Below are 9,018 nucleotides of genomic sequence, written 5' to 3' on the forward strand. Positions count from 1 at the left end.
GCTGGCACCTTCTGCCTGCAACTTCAGGCAGATGCTCCACCACTGAGCTTGATCCCATCCTTTTAGTGGATTATCGTCGAGCAGACAGTGCTCACATGTAATACCCATCCAAATGCAGACCAAGGCAGATGCTGCTTAGCAAGTGCATGCTCACTACCACAGGACCACCATGGTGTGAGTTATACCCTAAATGGGACACGTATAAACTGATCCTAGAGAGGCGAGCTGGTCTGGTGGTAGCAAGCATGACTTGTCCCCTTAGCTAAGCAGGGGCTGCCCTGGTTGCATATGAATGGGAGACTTGATGTGTGAGCACAGGAAGATCTTCCCCTTCTTAGGGGATGGAGCCGCTCTGGAAGGAGCAGACGGTTTCAAGTTCCCTCCCTGGCAGCATCTCCAAGACAGGGCTGAGAGAGAGATCCCTGCCTGCAACCTTGGAGAAGCTGCTGACAGTCTGGGTAGATAATCCTGAGCTAGATGGACCAAGGGTCTGACTCTGTATATGGCAGCTTCCTATGTTCCTATCCTGATCCTATGATCCTGAGCACCCCTATTTTTAGTTAGTTGATTTATATACCGCCCCTCCAAAAATGGCTCAGGGCGGTTTACAACAACCCCTTAATTTTGACTTAAGTTCCACTGAAATAAGTAACATTTACAGTACTTTCAGGCAAATCCCTTTGGTTCTGAGGCTTCAGGCCTTTGCTCTTATGAAACTGAATGCCAGGTTCCAATGTCACAGCCCCCACCCTATAACTTATTAGTAATGGTAATCAATGGAATGATGTTACGTTGACAGGATGTTCCTCCCTGCCATGAAGCAACCTATCAGTATGTTGGACTCAGGGCAAGCAATCTGGCCTCACAGGTTTAGGGAAGGATTTTTAGACAACAGCAGCAACAACAACCCTGTCATCATGACTTGTCCTCATGGAAAGGAAAGGGAGGAGAAAGACAAATCTTCAATGGTTATTTAAATCAGAAGTGGGCAGAACCTGTTCTGCGCTCACCATCACAAACCAAGCAGCTGCAACTGGCATTTTAGTTGTCTGAAAGCACAGTAATTTCTATATCATTTTTATCAGCGTGGCTCATTTTAAGGTAACATTGTTGGTCATGTTGCACTTGACTTGGAAAAGCCACAATAAATGTGGCTTCTCTTTACATCTAGTTTTCCTTCCTTTCATCCTTTTCTCCCTCTCTCTCATCACTAGAACCAGGGGTCATCCCATGAAACTGATGGCCAGGAAATGTAGGACCAGCAAAAGGAAGTACTTTTTCACACAGCGCATGACTAATCTATGGAATTCTCTGCCACAGGATGTGGTGAGGGCCACTAGCCTGGATGGCTTTAAAAGGGGCTTAGACAAATGCATGGAGGACAGGTTTCTCAGTGGCTACTAGTCTGATGGCTACTGTCCACTTCCAGCCTCAGAAGCAAAATGTCTCTAAATACCAGTCTCAGGGGAGCAACAGCAGGAGAGAGGGTATGCCATCATCTCTTGCCTGTGGGCTTCATCTGGTGGGCCACTGTGGGAAACCAGAGGTTGGACTAGATAGGCCTTGGGCCTGATTCCACAGGGCTGTTCTTACGTTTGCCCGTCCTATTTCTCCATATATGGAGCTTACAAATGCATACATCATCGATATTTTGTATATCAGCATCTGAAAGGGTAGCCTTTATGCTGTCTGGATTGTAGTCACGCTTGCACACCTGTATGTACATTTGTAAGAGATCTAGGCCTTCAAGGAACTTCTCCAGAAGCAGAACAGTAGCTGTGTATTGCTAGAACAGTTCTTTCCATCTGTGCACCTGATTCACTTTCTCGTTTTTCCTCTCAGACTCCAACATGTTTCTGTTGCACTAGTAATGTCCAGGCATTTCAGTGTAATGCTCTTCCCATTCCAGAGGCTGCCATCCACAGGTCAGAACCTTGGTCTCTTTCTCTTACGCAGCAGAACTAATAACCCCTGAAATAGAATCAAGCACACTGGGTAGTTTTTCATCCTCTGTGACTTAAATGGCTTTACAAATCACCCCCTGTGCCATCTGATAGCGGGCTTGTTTCACAGCAGGGCACTCTCCCACCACTGGAGTAAATGTCACCTTTCCCAAGCTCTCATCTGAAGCCAGAAAGATCTAGGAAGGTCAACATAGCTGGAGTATGATTACAATGTATTTTTGTACACAATGCAGCTCTAGGGAGAAATCCGAGCGGCGTTTTTGAGGTTAAAGCCATGGAGGCTAAGCATTAACTAGGTGATAAAGCAGAATAAGAGGGGCAGAAATGTTTATTGAGATGTTACTGATGCCGCCTATTAAGATCATCTGGGAAGGTCTGGTTAGGGTTGCCACCCGCTCGTTTGGTGGCGACTCAGGACCAGGCCTTCTCTGTGGCTGCTTTGGAATATGCTCCCTGTCAAAACAAGAATATCTCCATCTCTGATTGCTTTTAGGAAGACCCTCAAGACGCACCTGTTTTCTCAGGCTTTTAACTGAAAGTAATTTTAAACTGTTTCATTGCTTTTATCCTATGAAATGGATCAAAACATTCCATATTTCTTTTTTGATTCTATGAAATTGTTTTACTCTGTTTTATATTTGTTGTTTTAAGTTGTGTACAGTGCCTAGAGAAACACATATCAGGCGGTATATAAATACAATAGATAGCGACATAATTCAAATGAGCACTGTCATAATAGTGCTCATTTGTGTACTCCATGTACGTGCAGAGTACACACAGTTACTCTACGCACAGACCTTTCCTCTCTTATGATAGTTTGGCTCATAGATTGAGAGCACTAAGTCCAGAGATTCTCATACTTGCACAAGACTTACCTACAGTGCTATAACAGGGAGGTTCCTTAGCAGCTCTCATGCTTCTGTTTGCACAAGGGTAAGAACATCAATAGGCTGAGCTGTACTTGTCTTGCCCAAGACTCCAGCGTGAACGTGAAGTGCAGAACAGCCCTTCCCTGAATGGCACTTTGCCTGTGTAGAAGGAGAGTTTGGGATCCAACCATAATGAGGATACGGGATTGTCTGTCTGTTGCATTTTTATTCCACCTTTCTGCCTTGACAAAATGGTTTACAATATTAAATAACAAAGAAATTGATTGGTTGGTTGATTAAATGCCTTCAAGTTTGTGTCGACTCTTAGCGACCACATTAATAGATTCCCTCCAGGAGGATCTGTCTTCAACTTGGCCTTGAAGGTCTCTCAGTGGTGCATTCATTGCCGTCAAAACAAAGAAATTACATATACACTGTTGTCTCAGGCTGTTGGTCGTTTCAGAAGCTGAGGACAAGAGCTCGCTGAGAGACCTTCAAAGCCAAGGCCTGTAATTTCCCAGATCCCTCCTGGATCTCTTTTTGAAAATCAGTGTTACACTGGCTACTTTCTAGTCCTCTGGTAAAAGGTAAAGTTGTGCCGTTGAGTCGGTGTCAACTCCTGGCGACCACAGAGCTCTGTGGTTTTCTTTGGTAGAATACAGGAGGAGTTTACCATTGCCGCCTCCTCCAGTATGAGATGATGCCTTTCAGCATCTTCCTATATCACTGCTGCCCGATATAAGTGTTTCCCACAGTCTGGGAATCATACCAGCAGGGATTCAAACCAGCAACTTCTTGCTTCTAGGCAAGTTACATATTTTTGCAATGAGTTTTTCATGTTTGTTATTTAAGGACTCTTGGGTGGATGCCATCTGGCCCTGGCGATGTGTTAATTTTTCATTTTTCCAGAAAGTTTAGAACATCTCTTGTCACCACTATCTGGCTCAGTTCTTTAGCCTCTGTCCCTGAGAAGTTTGGTTCATTCACAGGTATATGCTCAGTATCCTCTGCCGTGAAGACAGATGCATTTAGCTTCTCTGCAATCTCCATATCCTCCTTAATTATCCCTTTCACTCCTTCGTCATGTAATGGACCAACCACCTTCCTGGCAGGTTTCCTGCTTCTGATGTATTTAAAGAAGTTTTTGTTAAATCAAATATTATAAATAAAAAATCTTCATACAATACTTCTACCTATACTCTATATTTACTAAAGATGCCAGGAATCCAGAGAGATTGTCAATATCAGCCCCCATGAGGAGAGCCAACTAGCAAATACCATTATAACCAGTCATATTAATTCCCATGTACTTCCAGATTCTTATCAAGAGCATCAAGAACGTGTGAGGGCCATTTCCTGTAGTGTTTTAGTTGACTTCATAAGTGCTGTCATTTGTATGGCATGAAAAGTTGCAGGACAGGCTTGAACTTCTGGAGACGACTTTAATTGACTCTGTACCTGAGCTCTATTGGTCTGACTGGATTGGCGCTTTCATCCATTTTTATTCCTCTTAACAGAAGAGCTCTGACATACATGTGAAAGCTGCCCATAACTTGGTATAAATACAGCAGCTCCGGATATAACTGATTAGGAGTCTTATTAAAGCTGGCAAACCAGCTGCCAGGTCACTTGATTGATTAACATCAGCCAATACCTTGTCATTTTAGAACTTGTATAATTTCAATGAAATCTTTTAACATTTCCGATTCAGAGTTGTGGGTGTTAAGTTAAATGCTTTATTAAAGTGACTTTTTCCAAAGTCCCAGATCCTTTACTGTAAAAAATAAAATAAAAATCTCACATATGAGAATATATGAATTAGTTCCATATTAAGCTTTTTGCAATGTTATGTGTATTTGAGCAACTGTGTTTTTCTTCTTCTTGGTTCTTTTGATGTGTATACAGCAAGGCTGCTCAACTTTGGCCCTCCTGCAGATGTTGGCCTAATCCCTGGCTATTGGTCACTGTGGCTGGGGATTATGGGAATTATAGTCCAAAAACAGCAGGGGAGCAGGCCTGGTATATAGCAGTACCTGCAAATATCTCTCCTTGTTTTTAGGTCAAACTAATTAGCGTTTGGTAACCCTGAAATTTTCTAATTAAAAGGTGTCGTCAAGCACGCATCTAGTGATGATTAACTAATACCTTGTGGAAAGAATCTTAGCGAGATATTGCCAAATGACAACAAAACCTGTAAGGCAGGCATTCAACATCAGGGGACCCAAGTTTGAAGACTACAACTCCCATCATCCCCAGCCACAGTGGCAGAAGGCTGATGGGAGTTGTAGTTCAACAACTGGGGGCCCCAAGGTTGAAAACCCTGGCAACACCAGACTGCTTTATACTTTTCCTTGTTAACAATATGTGGACAGAGGATTCTGACTGCCTTGCCTCCGTGGTTCTTAGATCTGGATTGATGTCCAGGAGCAGAGTGACCTCCTGTATGCATGAAAGCCAGCGTGGTGTAGTGGTTAGAGTGCTGGACTAGGACCGGGGAGACCCGAGTTCGGATCCCCATTCAGCCCTGATGTAGTACTAAATGTAGTAATAATAATAATAATAATGTCTGTGGATAACTTTAAGCTGTGAGGATTGCTCCCAATGCAATTCCTTTTGGAGCGTAGCAAAAGGAAACCTTTATTTTTGTAAGTAGTATGTCGGAATGAAAGCTCAGTGAGCACAAGTATTGCTCCTGAAGTGGCTCATAGGAATAAATATCCAGACAGGAAGCAGGGTATGCTAATATTTCACTTGTTACAAACCTACTTTTGCAAGATCCAACCAGCAGAAGCAGCTAAAGACAGGCAAGTTGGAATCGGCTGTGGCTGCCCTTAATCCGGCAACGTCTGAGAATTGTACTACACATCTGAGCCACACCACTCTCTTGCCAACACCGGTGTGTGCCCGTGGCTGACCACATGCCCCTGCTTTGCAGCCGCTGTGTATGTCTACAGTATAGGAGGCAGATCCCTTCTACCTAGCATGGACAGTGCACCTCACTGGCAAAAAAACCCCTGCTCTTGAATAAAAGGCAGTTATTTTTCTACTTGCAAGAGGCAAATAGGTCTCCCTCGTAGGTAATAAATAAATAGGGTCTCAGAGTGCCTCTTGAGGAGGGTATGCATATGCTCTTTGTTAAGCTTACCGATTTCACCAAAAACTTAATTGCTTTTCCTTTCATCCTCACCCCTGCTTTCCTCTCCCTTCCTTTCTCTCCCGCTACCTGACTATTGTTTTTATTAGGATGCTTTGCCCAAAAGCAGATGCTAATGAAGGGTGTTGCAGAACTATTTTTGGAAGAGGATACCTTTGTAGCATTTCCTATTGGCCGCCCAAGGCAGAAGCAGGGATGGGGGTGGGGAGGGGAGAAGAGAGATCTCTCGGTCTTTCTGTGCTCAGCAAAAAGCAATGACTCAGCTCAGCGAAGCCGGGGCACAGGGAAATGGCCCGTTTTGTTGGAACGGTGCATGCAGAGGCCAGAGAGCACAAAACGCTCTCTGGAAGGATGGAGGCATCCGTCCACACAGAGCTGCCTATGTACTGACGTGCTTTCCCAGTTGTCGTATCGGAAGGACATCTTCACACAGCAACAAATTAAACCAGATTCTGCAAACATGGAGTTCTGAATGGCCAAAGTTTGCCTCTTGCAGAGCACAATATCCAATCTGAACAATTAGGAACAGCTAAATATGACTCCACTGCACTATTATTATTATTATTTTACATTGATAGCCTGCTCTTCCTCCAAGGAGCCCAGAGCAGTGTTCTACATACTTAAGTTTCTCTTCACAACAATCCTGTGAAGTAGGCTAGGCTGAGAGAGAAGTGACTGGCCCAGAGTCACCCAATGAGTTTCATGGCTGAGTGGGGATTTGAACTCGGGTCTCCCCAGTCCTAGCCCAGCACTCTAACCACTACACCACGCTGGCTCTCAGAAACCAAGGGGCACATTTACAACCATCATCAACTCTCCCCTGCACCTTGGGAAGCAGCCCGCAGTTGCACCGGAAAGGTTATTAAGCAAGGCAGGTTCAAAATGCCAACACCAAAATAAAAGTTTGTAGCAGAAATGTTTAACTGTGCACAATCTAGAATCCAACACCATCTTCCCTTCCATGGAAGAGAAAAATCCCCCAGAGTTTTGCTTTGAACTTACAATACAGCACTGCAAAGCATGGAAATTGGAAATTAACCCAATTCCAAATGCTCCAGTATTTTGTTTGATATTTTCTAGCGACTTGCTTCGGAAGGCCAGACCTGATTCAAACACAGCTCAGTGACTCCCCCTACTGATAATTATGGCCGATTGCAAACAGAACCATTTCATTCCCAATTTTGAAAGACTGACGGCTGGGTTGTTTTGAAATCAGCGGGAAGAGCATTTGGCCTCTTAATGCAGCTTTCAGGAACAGCCTCGCCTTTGGTCCAATTTGGATACCCATTAGAGGAATTAAGGTCATCTTGTGGGCAAATTATATACTTCTGCATGTAGGCTATGAAATGCTATCTGGGCAGCTAAGTTGTCAAGCTGCAAGAAGTGACATGGTTGGCATGACTCAAGGTCTTTTTGGAGGAGATGGGAAGAGAAGACAGATTCGGCCAGCACTGTGGCACAGGAACTTCAGCTTAAGCAGGATCCAGTGCATGTAGGGGTTTTTGTTGTTGTTTCAAGTGTTAAGAACACCAAGATAGCTTTTCTGGAGAACTACTACCCCCTGCTATGTCATATAGGCCTAGAATGAAGATGAAAGTGCTGCATGTTGGAGAGGAGAGCTGGTCTTGTGGTAGCCAGCATGACTTGTCCCCTTAGCTAAGCAGGGTCCGCCCTAGTTGCATATGAAAAGGAGACAAGAAGTGTGAGCATTGTAAGAGATTCCGCTCTGGGAAGAGCATCTAGGCTCCAAGTTCCCTCCCTGGCAGCTCCTCCAAGAGAGGGCTGAGAGAGACTCCTGCCTGCAACCTTGGAGAAGCCACTGCCAGGCTGTGAAGACAATACTGAGCTAGATAGATCAATGGTCTACTATATGGACTAGATAAACTATATGGCAGCTTCCTGTTCCTATGATATGGGCAGCATCCAGATTAGTTTGGGATGAGGCCAGAGCTCAGTGGTAGAGTGCCTGCTTTGCATGCAGAAAGCCCCAGGTTCAATCCCTGTCAGCATTTCCAAATAGGGCTAGGGCAGACTCCTACCTGAAACCTGGAAGAGCCGCTCCCAGACAGGGCAGATAATGAGTTAGACTGGCCAAGAATGACTTAGCATAAAGAAGTTTCCTTGGTTACTGGAAGAGAGCTGGTCTTGCAGTGGCAAGCATGACTTGTCCCCTTTGCTAAGCAGGGTCCACCCTGGTTTGCATTTGAATGGGAGACTAGGAGTGTGAGCACTGCAAGAGATTCCCCTCAACAGGGGATGGAGCCGCTCTGGGAAGAGCATCTAGGTCCCAAGTTCTCTCCCTGGCAGCATCTCCAAGATAGGGCTGAGAGATTCCTGCCTGCAACTTTGGAGAAGCTGCTGCCTAGTCTGTGAAGACAATATTGAGTTAGACAGACCAATGGCCTGACTCAGTAGATGGCAGCTTCCTATGTTCTCATTTGGCTTTATGTTCCCAGGTGAAGTGCAGGATTCAAATGTAAATAACAAAACAGCCATGATGAAGCACTATTGAGATCACAGAGACAAGTTTGTCATGACTAACATGGTCTAGATGCTGCCCACTAATAGTGAATGTGATGTTAAGATAGGCATTGGGTTCACACAAGCTTGGTCCAGGGCTTAACACAAGATCAGAGACCATAGATGTGAGGGAGCATGACAAAAGTATAGACATACCACACACAACAGCCCAAAGTTTCCCTTTTAGGGCAAATAATCACAATAGCCCTTTGCTGAGTTACAGAAATGAGGATGTATGGATTCTGAGCAAGCCTACATGAAGCAAACCTAGAACGTCCCAAAGCAAGGGAGCTGTGGGTGAGGATAACCAACAAGGAGGAAGCTGATCCTTAGCCTAAATTGAATGAACAGAAAAACCTGAGGAACACTGTTCCTGATAGGGCATCTCTGGCGGAGGGAAAAGCCACCATCAAGTGGGTTTTTGATCCAAGTTCTCTCCTCAAGACAACATGGTTACATCCTTTAAATCCTAACAGAATAAAACCCCAGAAAAGAAATGGGACTAGTAAAG

This window comes from Hemicordylus capensis, chromosome 15 (assembly GCF_027244095.1).
Source record: "Hemicordylus capensis ecotype Gifberg chromosome 15, rHemCap1.1.pri, whole genome shotgun sequence".
NCBI lineage: Eukaryota > Metazoa > Chordata > Lepidosauria > Squamata > Cordylidae > Hemicordylus > Hemicordylus capensis.